The sequence below is a fragment of the Furipterus horrens genome, unplaced genomic scaffold (genome assembly GCF_987537825.1).
Source record: "Furipterus horrens unplaced genomic scaffold, mFurHor1.1.pri manual_scaffold_5, whole genome shotgun sequence".
Classification (NCBI taxonomy): domain Eukaryota; kingdom Metazoa; phylum Chordata; class Mammalia; order Chiroptera; family Furipteridae; genus Furipterus; species Furipterus horrens.
The window spans coordinates 69,329,649-69,357,368 of NW_028327175.1; the positions used below are offsets into that span (position 1 = coordinate 69,329,649).

At 41.1% G+C, this 27,720-nt stretch overlaps 1 protein-coding gene across 11 annotated transcripts in view; it reads left to right on the forward strand.

Moving 5' to 3' along the window:
* The first annotated feature begins 8,603 nt into the window (after positions 1–8,603).
* Positions 8,604–27,720, forward strand: part of PAM (peptidylglycine alpha-amidating monooxygenase) — a 299,875-nt gene continuing 280,758 nt past the window's right edge. For 5 of the 11 annotated variants that reach the window (XM_090276525.1, XM_090276533.1, XM_090276526.1 and 2 more), the window contains exon 1: positions 8,606–8,751. The gene's annotated coding sequence lies outside the window, so the exon portion shown is untranslated. Of the gene's footprint in view, positions 8,752–27,720 lie in introns of all 11 variants that reach the window. The other 6 variants (XM_090276530.1, XM_090276531.1, XM_090276535.1 and 3 more) reach the window with 3 other exon arrangements.

A 27,720-nucleotide genomic window follows, 5' to 3' on the forward strand; every position in this document is an offset into this window, starting at 1 on the left:
GTGAATGTGGCCTTTCTCTCCCTCAAAATATCTTGTGTCATTGTACTCACCCTCTTCTTCTTGTGATGCATTGATGAAACCATTCCATAAACACAATAGCTGTCATCTAGGCTTTCTGGTTATGTTGCGAGAACATGGGCAGATAAATTTTTTTTTTGTTTTAGAAAGCCTCTGGGTTCTTCGCTCTGTACACTACCTTGGGTTTAGCAAATGCCCTGTAGCTTTGAGCGTAGTTTCAGAGTTAACTGTTCTTCCATGTTTTATGCCCTGTTGCCTACTTTGTATTGTATGAATGTAGATTCTGTTGGGCATCTCATCCCAGAAGAGTCTGGTTTCATGGCCATTGAGGACTTGCTTTGCATGGCATCTTTCTCCTTAATCAACTTCTTCTACTCTGCTGGGCATGTGGCAGTAGCTTCTTTGTCAGCAGAGGCAGCCACTCCAGTAAGTACTATGTTGTTCAGTTCAAAACTTTTCCTGACTCTGTGTAAGCATCCATTACACAGGGGAATAATTTTTAACATAATTCCTATTGAGTTTGATTTTTCAGCTGTTTTAGACTTAAATAGGCATACTGACTTCAAAACTGTAGTTGGTTTTCTCCTATCACGTCAAGATTTTTCTGTACAGCTTATCTTGATGCAACTACTCCAGGCTGAATTGAGCCTGGATCGAGGAAAGCACTCGTGCTCTCCTATTGGCTGAGAGCAAACCTCCCTCAAGTGAGGAGCGGTGGTGGATGGCATTGGAGACTGGCAGAGGTTCATACTTGTCTAGGCTATTCAGTTACACATGAGACAGTGTGGTGAGAGATTGTGTGCCGCTCTATATAGTGAATTGTATTCCAAAGTGTAGTCCGAGTTCTTGTCTGTGTAAAAGGAGTTAGCAGGATTTATTTTTTAATTTACATACGCACTTATTTCCTTTCCTTCAGATCATGTCTGCCTCTGCTATTTCTCATCATAAGTGCCTAAACAACCCTGATTCATTTTGTTATATCTGTGGCACTTGCACCATTCTCAGTCAAAGGACAAACATCAACGCATTTGTCAGGCAAGACTATTTTGCATATTTTAAAGTAAAACTTTGTGATCAAGATAAGTCTGGGGCCCCTCACAAGGTGTGCAAGTAGTGTGTCAAGAGTTTACGGATGGGGACGAAGGGAACACGTGATAAATTGCCATTTGGTATACCTATGGTTTGGCGAGAGCCCAGAAATCATTCAAGTGACTGTTACTTTTGTACAGTGAAAATGTCAGGATATAACAAGAAAAATAAATGCAAAATAGAGTATCCTAGTCTATCATCAGCTATACGCCCAGTGTCTCATTCAGTTGAAATCCCAGTGCCAGTTTTCATTGAACTTCCCTCTTCCAATAAACAGGAGTGTGGTGAAGAACTAAGGAACAGCAACGATGAAGATTTTGAAAATGAAGATAACTCAGTTCATAAGAGATTTCATCAGCATGAGTCGAATGATTTGGCACAAGATTTGGGACTATCCAAAAAGGCTTCAGGACTCCTAGCATCAAGACCGCATGAGAAAAACTTGCTTGAAAAATGAGCAAAGACATCCTACTTTTGATCAAGAGAAAGTGCATTTCTGCAGTACTTTCAAAGTCACGGTGGCTGTGTGTATTGCCATAACACACGTTTTAATGGAGGAATTGGGAATTCCATTCTATAATGCAACTGAATGGCAACTGTTCATCGATAATTCAAAGCAGAGCTTGAAGTGTGTCCTCCTCCACAATGGCAATTTACTTGGTGCAGTCCCAATTGGCCATTCAGTTTTTTTGTGAAGAATATGAAGACATAAAGAGAGTCACTGATCTGTTGCAATATCAGAGGCACAATTGGATCATCTGTGTTGACCTTAAAATGGTCTGCTTTCTTCTTGGTCAGAAACATGGATGCATCAAGTATCCCTGTTTTCTGTGTATGTGGAACAGCAGAGCTCGTGAGAAGCATTGGGTGGAGTCGAATTGGCCTCCAAGGTCTGACCTCAAACCTGGTGATCCAAACATGCTACATGAGCCACCTGTTGACAGAGAGAACATTATATTCCCACCTCTGCACATAAAACTGGGTCTCATGATGCAATTTGTTAAAGCTTTGCCAACTGAAGGAGACTGTTTCAAGTATCTCATTTTGGCATTTCCTAGCCTGTCATTTTAAAATATAAAATACCTTAATATATATGTTTGGTAGCAAACTTTACTACTTGTACACAATTTGACTTACAGTAACAATATATAGCACTTATGTAAATAAAATAACTCTAAATAAACAGTACATTCAGGTAATTTTTTCTTTATTTTCCTTTGTATGTACATTTTGTATAATTTTTGGGACAAGGGGAAGGTATCCTGTACCTTAAAAAGTTGATGTGGTAGGGAAAAACTGGGGTCATTTTTGGATTCAGATGCCAAAAGTTAGTCAAAAACAAGTGTCATATCTAACTCAATGAAAATTGTGTTCCCCAGTGTTATCAGCAGTAAATGGCTTGATGTCACTCATTTCAATTTCCCTTGCTGAAGCCTTCGTGTTTTCTCAATGCTTTCTAGCACAAAACACTGTCATCAATGAGAACCTGTTTTCTCTTTATGTCTTCCACCCACAAATATAACATCTTCTCCATTTTAACTAAGCACTTATCAGTGTGAAAGTAACTTTTGAAGTATGAGGTGTGACAGCAGAACTAGCACGTATTTCTTTTTTTTCTTCACAATTTCACGAACAGAAAATTCATCCTTACCATAGACCTTAGCAGCCTTGGCATACAATTTTTTTTTCCTTGTGAAGTGGAGAACTTTCACCTTTTCACTTAAAAGAAACACTTTACAGCTTCTCTTGGGCACATCTGAAATGCCAGCATTACTATTCTTGTATCTTGGGGCCAATATTAAGTAAAGTAGGGCTGCTTGAACACAAGTATCATAATACCTACAGTGGATCTGATATGCAAGATGGCTGCTAAGTGACTAAAAGTTAAAAATCATATATAGCCTGGATATGCTGGATTCACATCCAGGTGGAGCAATGCCAGACATTGCGAGATTTCACCACGCTACTCAGAACAGTGTGCAAGTGAAAACTTATGAGTAGTTATTTCTGAAATTTTCCGAAGGAAACTGAAACCACAGATAATATGAAGTACTACTGTGTAATGTCTTTTTAAAAAATTCAACAAAATTGAGATCATACATTCAAATATTTTCAAAGACTGCATCAGTCGTTCTAATGCCATTTACATGTACTAATAAGTCTTGTCCATTTTTCACTTGAAAAATGTGAAATTTCCACTATATATTAAGAAATTAGTTCATTTGGCAAGAAATTAACTGAATTTATTTATTTTTTAAATTAAAGCTTGTGAAGTAGTGGTGGATACATTGATTTTCACATTCCGTGACTATGCTAGCTCTTACCTCTGTCATACCAGCTTCTGACACTGCTAGTAACCCCATCAATAAGGCAATGAAGAAAAGCAATATTTACTTAGGCTTTACTTGACCTTGTAATCTCTACTGTCCAGTCAAATATTATTAGCCTGTTCAGCTTCTCTAATATATCCGCTTCCTATCAATTAATTTCCTTCTTATATCCCCCTATTTCACCTCACTACTTATCTCATCATACTAAATTTTGCATGGGGAAAGTGATCATGATATTATATAAAAAACCTTATCATATATTCTTTTGGGATTGAGATTACTTTCATTCCTTAAGCATATTCAAAGTATTAACTACTTATGTGAAACTGTCCGCAGCATTTAAACCTCCTTTTTCTGAATCAAACATTTAGTTCTTCATTGGCACTGAATCTACATAAAATTGATGATCCTGGTTGTCCTTGTATTATTTTGTTCCTAAATCTTGGACTTTATAGGATGCATTAATTATATCATATATCTTTTTTTTAACTGCTAAATTGGATAAGGATTTAATAGCTCAAGAGGATTACTTTGGGGACTTTAAGACTTATAAAATTCAATATTCCTCAAGTCTGTTTTCCTGCAGTGATCTATGGCTTTGATTCCAGTAACAAATCCACCAAAATGAGGGTAGGTCATGGACTTCCACTATGAGCCAGCTTTGCTATCTTAGCCAGAAAGCCAGGTAGAGAAAACATAATTTTGTATGGAAAACTTACCTTATTAAACCAAATTAACAATATTTTTGATTTTTAAAAAAAGTGAAAAACGACCTATTACGTATATCAGTTCACATTAAATAGTGTATTAAAAAACAAAAAATTTTTTTTTTTTTTGGCTAGGTTTTTATACTCTGACAAAGGCTTCCCTGACTGCACATAAAAAACACTTAGGGAATTAAATAAACACCTCTCCTCAGTCCCCAAACCCAGAGAGTTTATTATTTGGTCTGAGGCAAGGTTGAGGCATCAGGATTTTTAAAGTTCCTCAGACTATTTAAATCCTGCAGTCAGGATTGTGAATCATTGTCTAGCCACTAGGACTGAAATGTATTTTTCTCCTCTTCAGTAAAGGATTGTGTGAAATTAGAAGGGCCAATTCCTGGGTAATGTGGGATGTATGAATCATAATTAGGCCTTCCAAGTGTCAACCACAGTGTGGGCAGGGAACACCTGTGGAGCCAAGAATTAAAAATGAATGATGCCCTTTGCACCATTATGATAATGCATTCTACTCTCTGGGAAGCTATTAAAATATTCCTCTTAAGAATTTCTTCAAGCCTATTTTAAAGTGTCACAAGAGAAAGTTATATGAGATTTTCAAGAAGGCTCTGAGTACTTAATCTGGCAGAGCTTTCTGCAAAATATTTTGGTATTTCATTTATGTGTGCATCATGCAGTGAAAAGGGAGAATGGGAGTTTGCCAGAGAAAAGAAAGAGGGAAAGAAGTTTCACATTTGCATTACATCAAGGAAGTTTGACTTGGCCTCACTACTTCTTATTGCACTTTTCAATTCTTGAGGTCTGTTTGATGCATAGATTTCCTAAGAGTCTAGCCTCATTTAAATGATAATTTATGTCTTTAGAATGCCATTTCTAGCCTTGTTCTTCTGCACACCCGTGGAGCTGATCAGAGTGTGGTGATCCGTTTGTTTTCAAAGGAAATTTTATGTTTCACATTCTCTCTACAGGGGTTAGTAGAGGAAGACAAGAAAAGAGACCCATAGTGTTTCTGCCAGTTATTGGGGGAAATTTTCCCTCCCATATATATCATGATAGGCAATTGAATTAGTACTTCAGTAGGAAAGAGTTTGCTGTTTCATACTCCTATAGTTTTTTCTTAACATCATAAAATTAAAGACATGCCAGCACAGAGATGAGCATTTCTGATTACTTTCTAATAAGCAATGTAGTATATATTTCCTTTATGTGCTTTTATAGCACATGCTGTGCAAGATAATTGACTCCATGATAGATGTCTATATTTCAGAGGAAATTTTATTTGTGAAAGAACGAACAGATATTAGAACAAACATATGAGGGGCTATTCATTATGTGGCCCACAAGGTACTTTTTGATGACTGGTAAATTGAAATTAATATCTTCTCATTTTGAATATGCATAAGCAAATTTGACTGTTTGCTATAACCAATTTGAAATGTATTCTACTATTTGAATGTAATCTGTTCTCAATCAACGTTGTGTGCTCTTAGATCTTATTTGAAGTGCTGGAAATAAGGAAGGGTGCACTTATTATTTATTTTCAAAGAAGCTTGTAGGTCTGCATGTTCTGCAAGTTGGCCAGGATAAGTTATGTCCATCAGAACCACCTTTACAATAAGATGTTTATTAATGAAGTCTAAAAATAAGTATAAGAAAGACTCTTCATGGATCTTTCTTTCCTCTGTTCAAAATGTCACCCTTTTCCAAGACAAGCAGTAGTAGTAGGCAAGAATGTCTGAAACCCCTAACACTTCTGTGTGAGGTGGACTGGCTTGGAGAACTGGCAATATTAAATGGACAAAGCTGCTGCAAAGGCAAATTGAAAAAAGTAGGGGGTGTGTGGAGGAATGTCCATCACCATTTACTTTGTAACACTGCCTGAGACCAATTCTGCTGCCTGTAAATAAATTCTCCCATTCTTCTTAGCTACGAGAATTTTTCCCAGGGGGGGGACCCTTTATCCCCATCAGCTGACTGGACACTTTTTGCAATATGATTGTACAAGAACATAAATTTAAAATAACTAATAGATACAGAGAGATTGCCATATCCAGAAAGAATGTAACTTTAATAAGGTTCCATTTCAGAGATGATTTTTCTTTTAATGAGAAGGAAAGGGGACACTTTTTATTCAGGCAGGTCTCTTCTAGCCTCTTGAACTTGTAGTGGCTTAGCTTTTTGTGCACTACAGGAAATAAGGGAACAAAAGAAGATTTTATAATTAAACTGACCGTAGTCTTTACAAAAAAAGTAAAACTGGAACATCAAGGACTGGTTTTGTAATGACAGTTCTAGCGTGCAGGGCCAGCCTCAGGTGGAGTGGAGCCCTGAGGCCAGGAGAAAGGAGTCTTCTCTACCTTGAAGTGGGGTGGTTGGCTTCATTCCCTAAGTACGTGCTAAACTTGTGTGCTCAGCGGCTGGACCACATACAGCCTGGAATACCCTGAGGCTGTCACGTGTGGGTTCAGTTTTGTGGTGGCTTTCTCAAACACTTTTCTGTCAGCTCAGATGAAGCTGTGGCTGTACCCATCAGAGCCTTGAAAAGTGAGAGAGGAATATGCCATCAGGTAACATTGAAAGTGTTGTCTCAGCCATTCTCCCACATTTTAAAGTTAACTTGTAGTCACCCACTGAACAGGAAAATTATCTTGACATAAAAATGCACCGAACAGAGCTTAAAAATAACAACCACCATAGCCTTAATATTCCTTTCCTTCCCCATCTCCTTCGCCTCTCACCAAGAGTGACTTCTTATTTACAGGAGGGTCCCAAGCGTTTGCTTCCGTTAATAACCCAACTCAGGAGGGAGGGACAAACGACTTGGAGGATGACTAAGGCAGAATAAACAGCCTCGTGAGATGGCTACTGACCCAGGAATGTTTTCTTGCAACTTGTCAGTGATCATCACTCTCCAGGATGAATTTCTCACCACTGGCCAATAGGGCTTGGGGTCATCAGCCTTTCTTGGAATTTAAGTTGGGAAGTGGGCCATGTGAAGGCACGCTCTGGGTCCTGAAGTTTATCCTTGACTCTGCACTGCTTGCTGGGAATTCTGTTGGGAGGCGGTCCAGATTCTCCAAACCTATTCACTGCAAGCATGGGTGGTTTCCTTACAGAGAAATTTTTCTTCCTGAAAGTTCCGTTAGGGCTGGAGGGCTTTGCCTCCTTCGTTGCAGCCTGTCCCTGGCATACCCATTAGGTTCCACTTTCCTTTCTTGCCTTCAGTCAATTGGTTTCTTCTTCCTCCTCTTCTTCAATGACCCACCTCTCATCCTGCTCCCCGCCCCCATCCCCCAGATGAAGGCCCCCAGGAGGACGAGGTGCCCAGGCACTGCGAAGGGGGCTCTTGTGGAGAGCTGGGATGGGAGAGGTTGAGGGAAGCAAGAGGACGAGATTTAGGGACGTGAAAGGCCCTGAAGTTGGAGGGAAAAGGCGCGGTGAACACACCCAAGCAGAAAGGTGAAGGCAGTGACAAACACCTGCCCTCGAATTAAACTTTGTATCCATTTGTGTGCGGGGTCAGTAACTCAGCATTAAGCCACATGGCTATAAAATCTGCGGGTTAGAAATTCCCAGATCCGTTTTTTCCTATTTTGGGGTGAGGCAGGGAAGGGGTTTAGCTTCTGGGTTTCTCGGCTGCAGTGCAGGGGCAAAGTGGTCGCGTGTGCATGCTGGGCGCACTGCGGCCTTAAAAGGGTTTGGACTAAAGGGATGTGCAGACAGAGGTGGGAATGCAAGCTAGGACAGGGAGGGTCCCCTTAGGCCAGGGGTGCCAGCCGGGAAGCACTTCGAAGACCTGAGCCAGGTGGCCTAAATCCAGGGACCGGGCGGGGATTGTGTATGGGCATGAAATTGCACCTTTTTTACAGGTTCACCCCCGGTGCCCCGTCTGCCACTTCTGCACACTCTTTTTGCCAGGCTCCTCAACCCGGGGCGGGAGTGAGGTCCTTGGTTCTCAAGGGAAACGTCCTTCCAACCCCGCGCTGGGCAGAGGGAGAGTCGGACATTTTCTCGGCCTCTCCCAGAGTAGCCGGTTTGGCCACCTCGCAGGACTGCTTTTCGGGTCGCGGGACTGGGGCGGAGCAAAGGAAGACAGACTTTCAAGCCCGGCCTTCACCTACTTCCCCGGGGCTCACAGGCTAGAGTTCAGCTCTTAGTTAGCAATCTCCTGCCCGCACGTGAGTCCAAACACCCAGGACAAGCAACCCCACAGGGATACGCCAGGAAGCTGCAATTAAGAGGTGGTTCCCCGGGTACCTCGTTGCCAATGCCCTCGGCCACCGCGTCCGAGGTGGGCGGGGCGGAGCGGGTGGCGGCGAGCGCGGGGCGGGCGCGGGGCCGCGGGGCGGCGGGGCGCCGCGGAGCCGCGCGGGAGGAGGGCCTGGAGCGATCCCGGGGAGTCGAGGGCAAGCTGCGGACAGGGGTGGGTCCGGCGGGCGCGCCAGGAGGAGGGAGCGGCCGCCGCGTGCTCAGTCTGTCCCCGCCCTGGGAGCCAGAGCCTCCCAACTCTCCGCCCGCCGCTCCAGCCGCGCCCGCCGTCCGCCGCCCGCAGGCTCGGGCTTCCGTCCCGGGCTGTCCCCGCGGCCGCGCAGGTCGGTGTCGCCGCCACCGCCGCGGCGGGGCGGGCAGGGCAAGGGGGAGGGTGGGAGCGCGGAAGGGGGTTCAGCAAGTTGGGCAGATGCTGGGCCGGGACGGGGATCCTGCTGCCTCCGCTGCCACTGTTCCGGGCGCCCGAGGCGGTTGTTGATTTCCTCCCGGGCTGCTCGGGTCTTGGGGAATCCGGCGCCGCGGCCAGGGAGGGTGGCGGGGACTGAGCCTTGCTTGTACTCCCCAAACCTTTGTCTGACCCTCCTCAGCACCATCAGCGCCTTGCCCAGTTCGTGAGGGATGACCGTTCCCTCCTGTTCTTCTCACCTCCGGTCCTGGCCAGCTCCGTCCTCCTGCCGTTTCGCCAGCCACGGAGTGGGATGCGCGGGCGAAGGGTGATCGCAGAGGCGGGATGGAAAGTGTCCACCACTTGGAGTTAAATCGGGATCTCTGCCCTGTTTCAGTCACCTGGCCATTAATATGGCCTTTGGCCCCTCTGTGTTCCCTGCTGAAATGTGAGCTTGCCCTGCGCGTCACTGAGGGTTGTTGTAATCAGCCACTGGGATGACTTAGGCGTATTACTACCATGGGTCTCCGGGCTCGTCACGCTGTCTGATGGCAGGTCCTGTGTTCTAATCATCTAGAGTTCTGATCCTTCCCTTAGATGAGATTATGTGTCTAGCTGATAGAGTTCGTAGATTAGTTGGGATAAAAGATTCGTGGTTTTGGATCTGGTCGTGTTGAAATCGTCTATTCCCCACTTAACCCTATGTACAAAGGTAGACCTTGCATCTTTCTATGGTCTTAGGAATTCAAATAGCGGAAGATGAATATTGGCCCCAGTCTCTGGAAATGAGGAAACTGTACTTGCTGCAGGTCTTTACCAATCTTTACAATCTCTTATCCATTGTAAGTGCAAATTTGAATTTGCTTTCACTTTTTAACAACTCAGGAAGTAGACCTTCATTTTAGTAAACTTAATACCTCTAGCTCAGACATGTGCCCTCTTGTCAACTTTTCAGTTTAAAATCACAGGCACAAGCATTGTTAGCACTATTCTAATTATTTTATGAAGAAAGCAAGTAACTGGCTTATTAAAATCAGCTTTTGACTTAATATTAAATATTTAAGTCCTTTCATTTGTGGATTCCTGATTTAACATAGTTCATGGGCTCCTGTGTTGTGCTATGCGCTTTTAAAGATAAATCTAGAATATGTTCCTTACCCTAAAGGGGCTTCCAATCTAACTTAGAGACTAATATTTTTATTTTATATTTTTATAAACATTAAGTATATTCTAATGGATACGTATGGCAAGTAGAATGATGTGAAGAATACATTACCAAAGGCCATTTCCAGATCATTATTTGTGAGTCTACTTAATAGAGTGGAACAAATAGGTTTAGCTAAGCTCGTATTTTCTGAAATAAAATTTAAAATGCTTCTACTTAATCAAATGGGAGGCATTCTTTGTTTTTAGAATGAAAACTCAAAAAAAATTCATACATGATGTAGTAACAAATGTTAAAAGCTTTAAAAATTTCAATTCTACCTTAATAAGTCAATTTATGGTGCCCGTATGCAATTTTTCTCCACTCTTTTAGAAATGAAATTTATAATGCCTAGGAGAAAATACAGAGATTGAATATAATATCTTTAGTAAGTTGAAACTTGAACACTTAATGGCCTGATGAGCCCTGGATTGACTCTAGAAATTTTACTTAAAAAAGTTACAAGATTCTTTAGTGAGAGTTTTTTCGTTTTGTTCTATTTTTAACCATTGAAAATAAAATCTGGCTTGGCACAAAGGATGGGCAAGAATTCCACCTGGAAAAGATGGACCAGATAAGGTTGTATTTGATGTAACTCAATGACATCTCCGATCCTTTCCTTGCTCTTGGGAAGAATTCATCCATCTGCTATATATGTATAGAATTTCTTAGTCTTTACATACCAGTCCTGGGCTTTCAGAACTTGAATTGCACTCTCACAGCGAGACCTGGCAAGGCAAGTTGAGGGGCAGCCTGAGGGTTGTGAAGTTAACTTTACACTTGGCCTATTGCTCTGTGTCTCCCCCCCCCCCCCCCATTTGTGAAATGGGATTAAAGATCCTGTCACTGCCTTGGAAAGCGTATGGTTTGGTATAATAGTCAAGAATATCGAGCCAGAAAGCTTCTTTTATGTACAAGAACTTTCTTTGCCCCTTTAACTCCTTTAGCCAGTAAAAGCTAATTGTTAAAAGCACAAAAAAATAGCTTTTAAAAAGGGATCGAAATAAAGTTAATGGTGGTGTCATGTACTCTGAAGTATCTGGAGAGAAGTTTCAGTCATCTTTATCTTCCATAAGCTACTGTACTGATTTGAGCATAAGACCTTCATCTCATCTTAGGTTGAGTAGCTAGCTAGTTAGCAGCAGGAGTGGAAATATAATTTTGATTGCCTGATAAATGGTTCTATAATTTCTGTTTATTCAGTGTGTTCTCTTATCCAGGGCACATTTAATATCTCACATTTATAAATGTGTATGCCTAAAAATTTTGGCTTCAGGTTCTGATGGGCCTGGGCTGGAGTCCTGCCCAGGCATTTACTAGTCATATAATCCTGGGTAAGTTAAGTCCTTAGTTTTCTCATTTCCAATATGGGAATAATGGAATTACTACCTCAAAGGACTGTTGTAATGCTTAAATTAGGTAACTGATGTGAAGTGCTTAGGACGTTGCCGGTTGTTTATTACATATTTACTACTCAAGTAATGATTTCCATTTCTTAAGGGTGAGGGAATTACATTTTAAAGGTTTTTATATATATGTGTGTGTATATATACATATATATACACACACATATATATATGTATACATATATATGTACACACACACACACATATATATCCATGAACTCACATCCTAAATATTTTGAATTAGCAATTCCTCAATTAACTTTTGTGTCATTTATTTATTCCATAAGTGTTTATTGAGCCCTACTATGTGTTGTCAGGCCTTTTTCTGTGCACTGGCAAACAATGGTATGCAAGACAGTTATAGTCACTCTCTTACGACCTAAAAGTCTGGGGAGGGATCAGAAAATTGCAATCTTATGTGATTCGTGCCATGATAGGGGTAAAGCAGAGACCCACAGAAGGCAGTTGGGATGGGATGGGATGGGATAGTAGGCCCCTGGGTGGGTGACTGTTATAGTGCATCACCTCATTCTAATTGGCCTTGGTAGTGGTCAGAGAAAACTTCTCATGAATATATTTAGACCTGAAGAATTAGTGACAGCACATGAAGCAGTTGGAGACTGAAGAGTGTTCCAGATCAAGGGGAGGGGCGCATGCATTAGGGTGGAAGTCAGGTAGATAATGTAAAAGAATAGAGAAATGAGAGCAGGAGAGAGCCATGTGGTACCCTGGAGAACCCAGGCTTTCTCTAAAGGAACAGTGGATACTTAGTTCCAGTCAAGTGTTGTCAGGTTGGGATGCAGGCCAGGTGTTTCCAGATGCTGTGATCGTTAAAGAGAAGCTTAGAATTTATATTTTATAAATGTAAAATCTCCCAAAATGTGAAATGGCTCAAATGCTTTGTAAACAATTGTGTGAGCCAAACCAGACACATTTGTAGTTGGAATTTTACCCAGAGCCACCACTTTATGACCTTTGCATTTAAGGAGATGAAAAAGGTTTAGTGTGGCTGAAGGAATGCATCTTAGTAGGAGAGGCAAGGAAAGTGCCCACAAGTATGGGTAGAGCTATACCATTCAGTGCCTGTGGAACTTGCTAAGGAGGGTTGGCTTAATCCTAAAAACAGTGGGTGACATCAAAGACTGAAGTAAGAATGACATGATTAGATTTGTGTTTACAAGGTACATTCTGGCTACTATATGGAGAATGCCTGGGAACAGACTGTAGTGGTCTGAGCAAGAAATAAATATGTCTAAGAGCTGAGTATTCAAGCAGAATAGGGAGAGATGGTTAGATTTCAGAGATATGTATGATGTGTTCACTGTTTGAGATAATCCTCCATTATTCACTTGGGTTTCTGTGAGCAGAGGCACTGACTACTTTCATTCAAGACTCTCTATTCAAGGACATTTATATAACAGATAGCCTTGGAAAATAGAGGTAGTCTTTTCCTCTGAAGCAAAGGGCAGGTAGAAAGGCTTACTGTCTAGTATAAAATATTTGGGTACTCTAAGCTTGGTTCCCTTTCTGTAATGCAAGTCATTTAGTGTATAGGTATCACCTGCCCTTCTTCACGTCATATAATGGGAATTAGGCTTCAGATAATTGGCACAGCTATGCTAATACTCTTGCTACTATTTCTGTGAGTAATGTAGACCTTTCTCTGTGCCCCCAAAATCTCATGTCTTCTCCCAGCATCCACAGAACTGTGGCATGCTTGCATGGTAAATTCTAATATGCTTTAATTTTTTTTTTAAAGCCAGTAGCCATGATGTCTAAGTGTAAATTAATTAAAATAAAAAATACTAATTCCTCAGTCACCCTAGCCACATTGCATATACTTCATAGCTATGTGTGGCTAGTGCAGTGGTTCTCAACCTGTGGGTCGCGACCCCTTTGGGGGTCGAAAGACCCTTTCACAGGGGTCGCCTAAGACCATCGGAAAACACATATATAATTACATATTGTTTTTGTGATCAATCACTGTGCTTTAATTATGTTCAATTTGTAACAATGAAAATACATCCTGCATATCAGATATTTACATTACGATTCATAGCAGTAGCAAAATTACAGTTATGAAGTGGTAACGAGAATAATTTTATGGTTGGGGGTCACCACAACATGAGGAACTGTATTAAAGGGTCACGGCATTAGGAAGGTTGAGAACCACTGGGCTAGTGGCTACTGTAGTGGAAAAGCAGGTGTAGAACATTTCCATCATCACAGAAAGTTCTATCAGATGTAGCTGAACAAAGATTTAGGATTTTTTGTGTATTCTTGGGTGAGTAGAGGTGGTGCAAGTTGTTGGTTTTGACACCATAAAAATTATGCTTATATTCATGTTAGATTCACAAGAGTTCTTTTATATAAAGGAAATATTTCAGTTTGGATAATCAGTATTTAGTTCAGGCCTGTTGGGGGAAGAAAAGTAGAAAATTATCTACAGTGTCAGTTTGGAGACTCAGCAGACAGGGGCCATATGGCAACAGAAGTTCTACATATATCCGGCTTTCCTCAAAATCATGTGTGACTGTAAGATTCGGATCTGCGCCCAAGGAGCTTAAACTTCGAACGCTGTCTCCAGCTCATTTACGAGCCATGCTTAATATAAAAGGACAAGAATGACACATTCACCGCGAGGTTCTGGCACGGGACCAGTAGGCAGCACCCACACAGTGCCTGCTGCAGCCCAGCTGTGCCGCCCGAGCTCACAGAAAGGAGGGAGGGCAGGAACGAAATTTCCAAATGGCTTTTATTCAGGGAGTTGAAGAGGACAGCCTTGAGAAAAGCACAATTTTCAGTGACACAGCAGAGGTGGGGGACAATGCCAAGAACAATAAAAGCAGCAAACCCGTTTCCCTGTCAGAGGGGAAGCTCTTTTTGAGGAGGGCATGGACCGCAAGTACCGGGAAGTGAAAGCACGATGTTGTTTCTATTATTACTGCTGTCGTTTTACAGGCCCAGCCAGCAGCGGCGGCCACGACAGAAAACAGGCTTTTTACCAGCATTGAAAGTGTAGTTGCCTGCTTAGTCACATAATTGTAACATAAGCAAAATGAAGGGCAGTAGTAGAGATTTTAAAAAGTGACGGCGGTTGCCCTTATGGAAGAATTGTACTACGACCTGCTATTTCCATGGCTGAAAATGCCTTATTAAAAATTTCAGATGTTTAGAATTTTATTTAGGTATGCTGGAGAAATTTGCTTTAAAATAGTACTCATTTGTAGTGCAGTAAAAATTTATTTATATGCAGACTAATGAGAGGTTTTTAACCTGAATTTTAGATATTTTAAACGTTGAATTTATTATTTTAAAGTGCTAACATACATAAATCCAGATACTTACTAAGGAAGTTACCTTTTCGAACTCTTCTGAAAAATATTTCAAGAGATGTGTTAATTTTGAATTAGCATGATGGTTGTTTGCATGTAACTGGAGGTTTCTGTAGTGTTCAAAGAAAACTTGTTGTTTGCACTCCTGATTGCATCAACAAACCACTATTTAAACAGATACTTCTCACATTTCAGTAAATTCTGGGAGAACCAAGGTCATGTGCTATTAGGGTTTGGACCAATGTAAAGTCCCTTGCATAAATATCTCAATTACCAAGGTTTTATTCCATGTAGTGCTTCAATGCTACTTTGCTAAATGTCTTTCTTTGTAAATCACAAATTTTAAAATCTTATTTCTGTAGGGATGAAAGAGGTTGGTTATCCCCCTACATTCTCCCCTTCTCTGCACCCCCCCCCCCGAAATATATGGTAAGGCCAGTTGTTCAGCCTGCGTTCATTTTTCTCTTTCAATTTTGTATGGCACAGTTCTTTCCTTGTGCCTTCATTCTCTTTATAAAAACAGCATGAAATTGGAAATAATCATTGTCTGTTGTATTTTTGAAGATCAGAATTTTGACCAGTTTTATACAGTCCTTTCTCACGCAGGGTGTAGTAAATCACCTTTGGGAAACTGGCTCTGGTAAAACTGGAATACGCAGTTGAAATTTTTAGTGTGACCTCAGAAACAAACCCAGGAGACTTGCTGTTTATTGCATGAGTCACTGATGGGTTCAAATGAAAGCGAATGATTCTCAATTGCTTTTCATGAATGTCAATGCTACATCTTATTTCAAAAGAATATTGAGATAAGGAAATAAAGATAAACTAATAAGTTCTTTCCCCCAGAGAATTTAGAATTCTATGGATTCTAGTGTTAGGTAATTGAAACAGTAAAGAGGAGAGTTGCAAATTAGTCTTTGTCCTTTAACCCATGATTTCCTGTGGTGCTCAAAAATTTCCAATGTGTAGATTTCCTCAAGTTACACATGAGTGACTTTAATCAGGAGCAAAGTGGGTTCTTTGTATTCTACGCCATTTCCTGCATGGCCCTTGCCTCACTTAGCTATTACTGTATGCCCAGTCGACCACAGTGAAATGTCTTTAAAACATTTTCCAGAGAACTAAGGACTTTTTGGAGAATTTTTATAAAGTAAAATGCCAAGAAGGAAAGTTGGAATGGTTCCTTACATAAACGTTTCTCCAGGGACTGATGAATCAAGGAGTTGTTAATAGGATATGTAAATGTGACCTTTCACCTAGTTACTGTCATTACCTAGCATCACTATATAGTTTTAGCAGTTTTTTTGAACTGGTTCTTGTCTAGTTCTTTAATGAAACAGACTCCCTTGGTCCAATTCTTTTCCAGTCTATCATCAGAGCTCTTCCACGTTTCCATTGCCCTAATTGTTCCCTCTCTCCTTTTGTTTTAGTGGCAGCTCATCATCATATCATGAATTTTTCACTAATATCTTTGTCTTCAGCTTTACTTCAGTATTTGCAGAAAATTTTTATACCTGTGTATTTAACATTGACTTCTAGCTCTTTGGTTTTCTAACAGGGTGCTTTGTCTTTCACTTATTCAACAAATGTTTCTTCATTGCCAGCCATGTACCAAGCATTCTTCCTGACACTAGAGATTGAATAGTGAACAAAAAATTCATGGTCTGTGCTATCATAGAGTGAGGAGTCCAAGATGAAGACAATCATTAATTTTTTTTTTAATCTCAGCAATTAATCATGACATAATGACAAACAAAAGTAAATGCTCTGAATAGAGCAATATAGTTTCGAGGGCTTGTATGACAGGAACCCTAGGGAGTGACACTTGATTGATAGCTGAAGGGTAAGTAGGAGAATCTGAGGGGGTGGGGGGAGAGGAGTGTTCCAGACAGCAGGGGAAGGCTGTGCAGAGTCCCTGAAACAGAAGGGAACAGGGAAATAAAGTACTTGAGGAGATTTAAGGGGAGAGGGAGTGAGATGAGGCTGGATGCCTGGCTGAGGCCAGTCCATGTAGGGTCTTACAGACCACATTAAGAACTTAGTTAGTCATTATCCTAAGGACCATGGAGAGTGTTTAAAGTAGAAGTTGGTTTGTGCTCTCTTCGGCAGCATATATACTGAAGTAGAAGTTGGTGACTCCATGAGATTTGTGTTTTGATAAGGTCATCTGTAGGGGAATGCATTGATGGCAGGGGGTGGGGGGCGGGGTTGGAGGTGGTGGTGGGGGTATGGCAGTGGCAAGATGATGAGTGATTGCAGCATTAATCCAAGTAGAAATGACAGGATGCGCAAGGCCTGTTGTGTGTACTGAGAGGTGGCAGTGAAGATGGATTAAAAAGTGTTTTAGGGGATAACATTAATTGTACTTGTGAACGAGATGGGAGTTTCTTTTATTCATTCAACAAATGTTTAGTGAATAGTAAGTGTATGCCCAACTCTGTGCCAGGCTCTGGGAATACAACTGTGAACAAGATCTACAAGATTCCTGCACACATGGAGCTTACATAGTAATGAGAATAACCACTGATACATGAGTAAAAAACGAAATACAATTTCAGATAAAAATAAGTCCTATAAGGAAAAATGAAGCCATAGGAGGAAATGGAGAATGACATAGGAGTGTCCTTTTATATTGGGTAGTCAAGGAAGACCTTTCTGAAGAATTGCTATTTGAACAAAGACCTGAATGAAGAACGGGGAGAGGGAACTAGTACAAGGTCTTTAGGCTGGAACAAGGATACTTCACCCTCAAAGAACACCAGAAGGCCATAGAGCCTACCAATACAGAACGGAGGTAAGAAAGACAGGTGTCAAGGGTGCCTTGCCAGTGAATAGTTGAAGCTTAAAGCATCTAGACTCATTATATTCTCTTTAGCCCTAACCAGTTTTTTAAAGCCACGCTTTGCACCAACCACAGTCCCAGGTTGCTCTGCCACTGAACTATTTTTAACACTGCGACTGGAGCAGCTTCCTTCATTATATGCATCTTGCTAAAGAACTGACAGTGATAACCACATGCCTATCTACTGAAGACCCATTGATTGGCTCAATGAAGGGGTCCTTTCTTTATTTTAACTGTGCTTCTCATTACAGTTAATGTTGAGAAAAACAGGTTTTTATTTACAATATTCCAGTGGCGGGGGTGGGGAGAGGCTGGGAGCGTTTCTGCTCAGAGCCCTTTTCTCCCACGAGACCCAGCACTTCCCTTGCTCCCCAGAAGGCTATAAGCCAAAAACTTGTCCGGAAGTTTCCCATTTCTTATCTGTCAGCTCTCTCCTTCAGTATCTGGGCTACGATGTCATCAGGCTCCATAGAATAGTCCAGAAAAGCATGTGTCATGTTGCACTGGATCGTGATGAAGTCCAGGAAGGCACAAGTCCTAAGAGAGTCCTTTCTGCATGTCCTGAGTTCCAAGAGTCCAGAGAGAAAGTCTGGGTCTGCAAGGCGGAGCCCTTGGTGGCTTCAGAGTTAGCTGGAGCCGGCATGATTAAAGCAGCAGCAAGCCTGCTTTCTTTCTAGCCCAGGCCGCATGGCCTCCTTTCCTTCTTTTAGACTGCACGGTTCCCTCTACCTCCTTTTAAACCATGTGGCTCTGGGCCCAAAATGGCTGTCGCCTTATTTTTAAAGCTTTGATTGTGACCTGTGATGCAGTGCGTGTGGTGACTGGTCCTGGCCATTGGCAGAATCTTGCACGGGCCCTGTAAGGTCTTTCGTCATCATTTTGTGGTCAAAACCCCGCCCATCTCATTGGTGCCTTTGAAGGCCATGGTCGTTTGCATAACTAAGACAGTAGCTGTTAGCCTTAGATACACAAAGGTATTTTTTAAGCTGCACTGTCCCTTCCGCCATTCCCAAAACCACGGGCTGAGGGGAATTTGGGGATGGCCTTCTTTCACCCTATAACATATATGTGGCGCTGGCCAAAACCTTCAGCTCTCTGAGGTTCAGATCCCTTGTCAGTAAGATGAACATAAGTTTCCCCTGTTTCGTTTATGGTGTGGGTGTGAGAAGTAAATGAAGTGAAACACAGAAAATATGTTTTCAGCAAATGGAAGACATTGCATTGAATATTTTAGAGAGGCATGTTTCATATCTTCATCTAAACTGCAGTTTTTCACACAAATTCATACAGCATGGAATCGTATGTGTGCTGCTGGAATTCTGTGAGGCTTCTTGAGCTTTTAGGCACACTGCGTGAGCTTGGGACAGTCAATCCATGGCATGTGTATTAGTTTCCTGGGGCTACTCTAACAAAATACCCCAGCCTGGGTGGCTTTAAGCAACAGAAATTTATGTTCTGTCTTAGTTCTGGAGGCTCTGGAATCAAAGTTTCCCTCTAAGGGCTATGAGGGCAGATTTGTTCCATTCCTCTTTCTTAGCCCCAGGTGTTCCTTGGCTTGTGGATGGCATTCTTCCTGGGTCTTCACATTGCCTTTCCTCTATGCCTCTGTCCATGGTTCTCCTTTTTATAAGGACACAGTCATTGGATTATGGGCCCATCCGAATGGCCTAATCTTAATTAGATCACATGCAAAGACCCTATTTCCAAATAAGGACACATCTGCAGGTACTAGAAGTTAAAACTTTTTTTTTATTGATTATGCTATTACAGTGGTCCCAATTTCCTCCCTTTACCCCCCTCCACCCAGCATTCCCCACTCCCTCTGGGGATTCCCCCTCTTGTAGGGACACCAAATATTCCCTGTAAAAAGTTTCAATATGTAAGTATGTAAGGGCTTTAAATGTTCTTTGTAAGAAGTAGCAAGGACTTGCTAAAAGGCCTTGGAAAAAGGAATGTAAGAAGGAGTGTTATAGCAATTAGTGATTTACAAGCTAAAAGCACCTCAGCCTCTATCACCTCCCATTTGCTTACTTGTGTCTGCTTTGCAGAATGTCTAGCCCTTTGAAAATAAATTGCTTCACAGGGAGTTCATCCCTGGCTGAAGAGCTATGCTGCCGCTGAAGATAACCTTATAGCCTTTCGAATTTCTGTTCCTGTTACTGCCAAGACATTCCTGCAGTCCTGCCCAGCCCCCTCTTCCTAAGGCTGTTTCCTGCCAAAGAAGAAACAAAGAGACTGCACCAGTATAAAAACCCAACAGTTAGACTCCATTGTATGTTGGAGCATGTTAGAGACCTGCTCAGGGTCTGCCCAACTCCTGGCCATCATTATAAACCCTTTGCTTAACTTTATACACTGCTTCAGAGTGTTCAATCTCGCCTATGTAGCCATAACATTTTGGAGGCCCCAGCGAGATGCCTCTGTAAAGCGGTGGCGCCTTCGGTGAGCCGCCGGGGCTTTGTGCGGTCCCGTGTGTCTAGCTGACGTATGGCAGGACAGCGGCCACAAGCTCTGGTTGGGAGCAGTTCTCTGCGCCTTCAGGAGACACTCGGGAGCTGCTAGAAGCCCTGACGGCCCAGTCTAGAGTAAGCAAAGGACAGCGGACAGCCTCAGCGACAGGTGAGTAGCAACCCATTTGGGCAGCGGACTTGGGCCACTGCCACTGAGACTTGGTCTCTTTTGTCCTCTGGACGCAGAGGTACATATTCCCGAACAGGGAATTTGTTGAAGCCGGCTTGGCTAGCTTCATTTGGATTATATAGAGCTCTTTTGATTTAGGGTTGTGCTGCCTGTAGCCAATGCTGTTCCTCTAATCTCAGAAGCCTAGGCGGGGTTTGGGTGGGATTGTTTAACCTCTGAGTGAATGTGTGAGTGAATGTTAAGGTTAAAGTTAAAAAAAAAGTTATTTCCTCCTTTTTGTGTGACTCCACAAACTTCGGTCTATGGAATCTGAGTGGGCTCTAGCCTCTCAGGAGAAGAGGCCAAGCGGGCACTTGTTTGGCTTCCTTTGGGAGCTCCCAGCCCGTGTTTGTCTGCGCTGTGAGGGGGGAATTGCTCCTGTGCCTTGTGTTCCAGCTCCTAATTGTAATCCAAATTAAGTGCATGTTTGTAGCAGTCACCTTAGCCAACATAAGGGGACGCCAGTCTAAGCCTGCACCCACAGTTCTTGACTGTGTGCTCCGGAATTTCCCCAAGTTCCGGGGACAAAAACCCTTCATGAACTCTGGAACTCTGGAAACATTCTGTAGGTCAGAGTGGTCTGCTTTTGGGGTTGGATAGCCCCCCCCTTGGGAGTACTTTAAATCTAAATATTATAAGTGTAAAATGGTGTCTCTCGGGGAGCAAAAATGCAACAAGCAGAAGGGAGAGGGTTATTTGGGGAAGTAGCAAGGCAGGAGGGAGCCGTGCCTTGAGAGAGTGGCTCCTGCTCTGTACTTCTAAGGGAAAAGTGTTTTTTCTTTAAGAAGAAAAAAAAAAGGTATTATCTTGCAGATGGCTAGTCATGGCCAAACAAATGTGGGTTAGTTTAACATATTCTGTAATCTGGGAAGGCCCGTGGTTCCCAGCTCAAATGGCTCTCTCAAACAGCTGCAGGCGTGGGAGAGGGAGGGTGGGCAACATGAAAACCAAGGCTATCAATATGGGCAGTGTCACAGAAAAAAAGCCTAGGACCCTCTGTGCTGTGTCCTGCTGCCTTGTAGCCCTGGCCAGAGGGATGAGGCTCCTTAAAAATTTCCCCAGAGAAATTGCTTGCAGCATTTCTTTCCACCCCAGGTAACTTCTAGCAATTCAGTTTGCATCTGAATACTCCCTGCTGGAGCTGCAAGGAGAGGCAATGTTAAATTTGCTAGCGAAGTGGCTGTCTAATCCCCTTGCTACAGGTTACAGAAACAGCAGAATGTCTGTCTCTCTAACACGAAGGAAAAAAAGTGGCACTTTTAAAAACTCAGGCCGCTCTTCAAACTGGTGCAAGCTGCTTGGGTGCCAATCAGCAACACCTCTAAAGCTGTAACTAAAGGGCCTTCAATTTCCTCACTGCTTCAGCATGGGGGAATGTGCCTGTATCTTAAGGAAAAGTGTTGTTACACATGAATAAAACTAATGTCCATTCTAGACATCCTCTTCAATAGGAAAGAAAGAAGAATAATCAGGTGGGCTGCTATAAGAATATAAAAAAAGCAAGCATCCTCCTGGTAAGTGAATTGTCCTGGCCAAACAAAAGGTTCCCAATATAAATCCTAAATAGAATAGTAATAGGCCAAATAAAACAATTGAAAAACTTCTCAGGAAAGCTCAGAAGTGTATGTTAGAAAAAAAAAGAAGAAGAAGCAGGAACTTCAAAAAGCTGCAGGATATCTGCAAATCTAGGGAAATTTTAGCTGCCAAATACTGAGTTTGGGTAGAGTCCTTTACAGTGTGGAAAAGAACAAGAATTGGAAATGGATTATGGTTAAATCTGAATGGGTAAATATATGGAAAGTTTGTGAATGTTGCAGAAGGTCTGTGGAAAGTCATAAAAATGTATAGAAAGGTTGTGAAAGTTTTTAAACCTGGGAAAAGGGAAACCTCAACTACTTGTGGTCTAATTGTATGATTACTGTACCTCTGTATTGGCATTTAGCCTTGGGACCTATGAAAGGTCATTTGGAATTCCCTGTGTTGGGATTGGCATTAGCCATTGGGGACCTAGGAAAGATCTAGAATTCTCTGTATTGGTATTAGCCATATAATCTGAAAGGAAAATTGAGGTTTCCCAGAGAGAGTTGAAAAAAACAAAAAAAACAAAAAAAAAACTTCACATGTAGGAAAGTGAACAAAAGAAAGTATAAGGCATGGAAATGCAGTTTTAGTAAATATTAGAAGGACAAGGATTTTCCTTCACACTGTATATTTTTCTCCCTACCTGATCCCTCCAGAATATGGCAATTTAAAGGAGTAAGTAATAACATTAAGTTTCTTTGCATAAAACTAAAAAGACCAGTTGTTAATAAAGGTATTGTTAACCAAGACTTTGACTGGAATAATATGCCTGAAGGAGGCATGCTTAGGCTCTGGTTGTTACCAGGAAGCCCTAAGGAACTGGATTTAACTTTTGAAGCTAAGAAAAGCCCATGAGAAAAAGGCCTGACACCTTGGTTGGTTGTGCAGTTCATGGCAGTCTTTCCAGGGAAGGAACGAAGGTTGCTTTCCTGAAAAATGGCTAGAAGGAACCTCAAGGCACAATGAAAAATCCAAAGAACTTGGAAAAAGCAGGTGTTTACAGGCAAGGCTGAATGGCAGGTGTGTGGCTCAGCTTCTGTGCCCTAATGGGCAGACTAATAGTCAGCATGAAGGTTCCTTGTATAAGTTCCAACAAAGTAGACTTAAAGATCATATGTGGTCAATCACTGCTCTTATTGTGTTTATGCAAATGAACAGGCTAAATTAAAACTGGATTTAATGCAGTTCCTTTAATAACAAGGAGGGTAATTTTAAGGAGAAAAATCATGACTCAAGGAAAATCGCAATGCTCAGTGCAGCTAACTGCCTATAAAGTTTGTCTTCACTTAAAAGTTAAACCAGGTCTGTGACATTATCAAGGATGCTTAATTTACAGGCAAGAAGAATGTCAAGTGCCTTGCAACTGGATGTCTTCCCAATAAGACAGTCTCTCAGATTAAGAGACTGGTTTGTGAATCGTGTTGTGTGAATTAACGTGTGTGTTCTTTCTGTTTTCATAGGGCATAAGCCTATGATCTCATTACCTGAGTAATTGTCTGTACTTATAGGCCTCACTTAAGAAGCCCATCTGCAGCGCCACCTCCTAAGACTCGACGGTTTGGCTGAACTAAGTGGTTGGGTTGGTAAAGTATGGGGTAGTCTGTGAGCTTCACTTTAAAACTGATTTCCCTTTTCTATCCTAATGACTTGGACAAAAAGGGCCTAAAGGTCTGAGAGGGGGGAAACCTAAAATATTTCCCTCAGCCCTAGGTAAGTATAGTGAGCAAAAGGATTTTGGACAGGTGTGACATGCCCTGCACACCTTCCTCCAAAGAAGCCATTTCTTTTCCTAATGTGGGACATTGAAAAATTAATCCCTGCCTTTTGTCATATGGTGGTTGTAGGTTAAATTATGCCTTTTAACCCTGTTGCCAAATCTGTTGCCTCCAGAATATGACAAGGATGCCAACTTGTCCAACAGTGCCAGCCCTTGGAAACCAAGTATGCCGCTGCCCGGGGACAGCCAACTGACCTGGACTCTGCAAAATCCTTCCCCATAAGGGAGGGCCGCACTCCCCTCCACCCCCACTCTTATTAGAAATTCCTAGACCCAAGGGTAGGTAGGACGATGACCATGTTCAGCTTGAAGCAGCTAGAAGAGCACGAGAACTTCACCCATTGTCCTCTTATAAAATAAAAGGTCTTAAGTCTAAGAAGGGGAATTATACAGGGGCTTCAGCCATTCCTTATAAGAAAAGAAAAAAACTGGGAATTAGGCTAATTCCTCCCAAGTATACTGCACTACACTGAAAAAAGGGTAAGGCAGAAATAAGTGAAGTGCCATAAAATTTTCTATCATTTTGAATGTAGCTCTTTCTTAGTTGGGCATTTCCTTAATTGCTATTAATCTTTGACTAGTTTTCAAAGCTGTAAAACTTATTTTAGTCAGTTCCTAGTTGTTAATTTAATGTTTCCATAAGGGTCTGGAAATTTGTTTTCCACCATCTTGCTCTTCCATTTGCTCTTCTTATTAATCATTGAATCTACAATGCATGGCACATAGCAAGTGCTTAACAAATGTCTGCTAAATTAAATTGTAAGTGTTTGCTTTAGGTTTGTGAGATATGTTGCTGGTATTTTAATAGAAATTGTATTGAATCTATGGATTGCTTTAAATAATGTGGACATTTTGGAAATGTTAATTCTTCCCATCTGTGGATGTGGTGTATGCTTCCATTTATTTGTGTCTTTCTTAATTTCTTTCTTCAGGGTTGTGTAGCTTTCCGAGTGCAGGTCTTTTGCCTCTTTGGTTAAGTTTATCCCTGAATACTGTTGTTTTTCTTGTTGCTATAGTAAATGGAATTTTTTTTCTGGTTTCTATCTCTAATGTTTTGTTGGTATATAGAAACGCTTTTAATTTCTCAATATTAACTTTGTGCCCTGCTGTTTTGTCAAATTCACTTATTAGGTCAAGTAGTTTTTTCGTAAAGTCTGTAAGGTTTTCTATGTATACTATCATGTCTTCTGCAAGTGGTAACAGTTTTGTCTTCCTTACCAATTTGAATGTCTTTTATTTCTTCTTGTCTAATTGCTGTAGTTAGAACTTCCAACACTGTTTTTTTAAAAAAAAGGAAAAAAGTGGACATCCTTGTCTTGTTCCTAATCTCAGAATGAATGTTTTCAGTTTTTGTCCATTGAGTATAATGTTGGCTTCAGGTTTCTCATATATAGCCTTTATTATGTTCAAGTATGCTCCCTCTATTCCCATTTTGCTAAGTGTTTTCATCATAAATGGGTGTTGTACTTTATTGAATGCCTTTTCAGCATCTATTAATATAATCATGTGGTTTTTGTCTTTCATTTTGTTATATAGTGTATTACATTTACTAATTTGTGAATATTAAACCATCCTTGCATCCCTGGGATAAATCCTACTTAATCATAATGTATAATCTTTTTAATGTGTTACTAAATCTGGTTTGCCAACATTCTATTAAGCATTTTAGCATCTATGTTCATCAGTAATATTGGCTTGTAGTTTTCTTTCTTTGTTGTGTCTTAACCTAGTTTTGGAATTAGGGTAATATTAGCTTCATAGAAAAAGTGTAAAAGTTAGTTCTTCTCTAAATGTTTTGTAAAATTCAACTGTGAAGCCATCCAGTCCAGGGCTTTTGTGTGCCGGGAAATTTTTGATTACTGTTTCAATTTCCTTCTTTGTTATCAGTCTGTTGAGACTTTCTACTTCTTAATTCTGTTTTGGAAAATTATATGTTTCTAGAAATTCGTCCATTTCATCTAGGTTGTCAAGTTTCTTTCCATACAGTTGTTTATAGTAATTTCTTACAATCCTTTGTATTTCTGTGTTATTGGTCATAATATCTCCTCTTTTGTTTCTAATTTTGTTTATTTGGGTTCTTTTTTTTCTTAAGAAGCCTAGAACCAGCCCCTGCTTTTGTTAATCTTTTAAGTTGTTTGTTTAGTCTCAGTGTCATTTAATTCTGCTCTAATCTTAAAAATTTCCTTCCTTCTACTTGCTCTGGGCTTTGTTTATTATTGTTGTTCTAGTTTTTGTAGCTGTAGAGTTAAATTTTTGTTTGAAGTTCTTCTATCCTCTTTGGGTAGGCCTGTATTGCTATAGACTTACCTCTCAAAACTGCTTCTGCTGTGTCCCATTGGTTTTGGGCTGTTGTATACTCATTATCATTTGTTTCCAGAAACTTCTTAATTTCTTCCTTGCAGCTCCTGAAAGCTAGCATTACAAATACCCAACTCCTTATCCTTGCTACTAAGCCCCTCCTGAAAACCAAGGTTTAAAAACCCTACTTATAGTCCCTAGATGTCCCTAATAGGCTTAGTCCAGGAACTAGAGGGGGGATTATGTAGGGGCACCAAATATCCCCTGTAAAAAGTTTCAATATGTAAGTATGTAAGGGCTTTAAATGTTCTTTGTAAGAAGTAGCAAGGACTTGCTAAAAGGCCTTGGAAAAGGGAATGTAAGAAGGAGTGTTATAGTAATTAGTGATTTACAAGCTAAAAGCACCTCAGCCTCTATCACCTCCCATTTGCTTGCTTGTGTCTGGTTTATAACATTTGTGAAGGTTGTACTTTGCAGAATGTCTAGCCCTTTGAAAATAAATTGCTTCACAGGGAGTTCATCCCTGGCTGAAGAACTATGCTGCCGCTGAAGATAACCTTATAGCCTTGCGAATTTCTGTTCCTGTTACTGCCAAGACATTCCTGCAGTCCTGCCCAGCCCCCTCTTCCTGAGGCTGTTTCCTGCCAAAGAAGAAACAAAGAGACTGCACCAGTATAAAAACCCAGCGTTTAGACTCCATTGTATGTTGGAGCATGTTAGAGACCTGCTCAGGGTCTGCCCAACTCCTGGCCATTATTAAAAACCCTTTGCTTAACTTTATACACCACTTCAGAGTGTTCAATCTCGCCTATGTAGCCGTAACATTTTGTTCATATCCATGGGTCATACATATAAATTCTCTGGCAACTCCATTTCCCATTCTTGCTCTTAAAATCCCCCTGCGTATTCTGCAACTAACAATTTGTACTTCTTAATCTCATCACCTTTTTCCGAATTCCCCTAGACCACCTTTCCAACCAGACCCCATCCCAATGATCTCCATATCTATTGTTCTGTTCCAGTTCTTTGTTTGCTTAGTTTGTTTTTTAGATTCAATTGTTGATAGTTATGTATTTATTGCCATTTTAATGTTCATAATTTTGATCTAAATAAGTCCCTTTAACATTTCATGTAATAATGGTTTGGTGTTGATGGACTCCTTTAGCTTTACTTTGTCTGGGAAGCACTTACCTGCCCTTTGATTCCAAATGATAGCTTTGCTGGATAGAGTAATCTAGGTTGTAGGTCCCTGCTTTTCATCACTTTGAATACTTCCTGCCAGCCCTTCTAGCTTGCAAAGTTTCTTTTGATAAGTCAGCTGACAGTCTTGTGGGAACTCCTTTGTACCTAATTATCTGCTTTTCTCTTGCTGATTTTAAAATTCTCTCTTTATCTTTAACCTTTGGCATTTTAGTTATGATGTGTCTTGGTGTGGTCCTTTTTGTGTCCATCTTGATTAGGACACTGTGCTTCCTGAACTTGTATGTCTATTTCCTTCACCAAATCAGGGAAGTTTTCTTTTATTATTTTTTCAAATAAATTTCTAATTTCTTGCTCTTTTTTTTTCTCCTGGCATTCCTATGATGCGAATGTTGGAACACTTGAAGTTGTCCCAGGGGCTCCTTACACTACCCTTAATTTTTTGGATTCTTTCTTCTTCTTGCTTGTTGGATGTCTTTTTCTGCCTTGTGTTCCAACTCATTGATTTGATTCTCAGCTTTATCCACTCCACTGTTGTTTCCCTGTAAATTGTTCTTTATTTCAAATAGTGTTTCCTTCATTTCT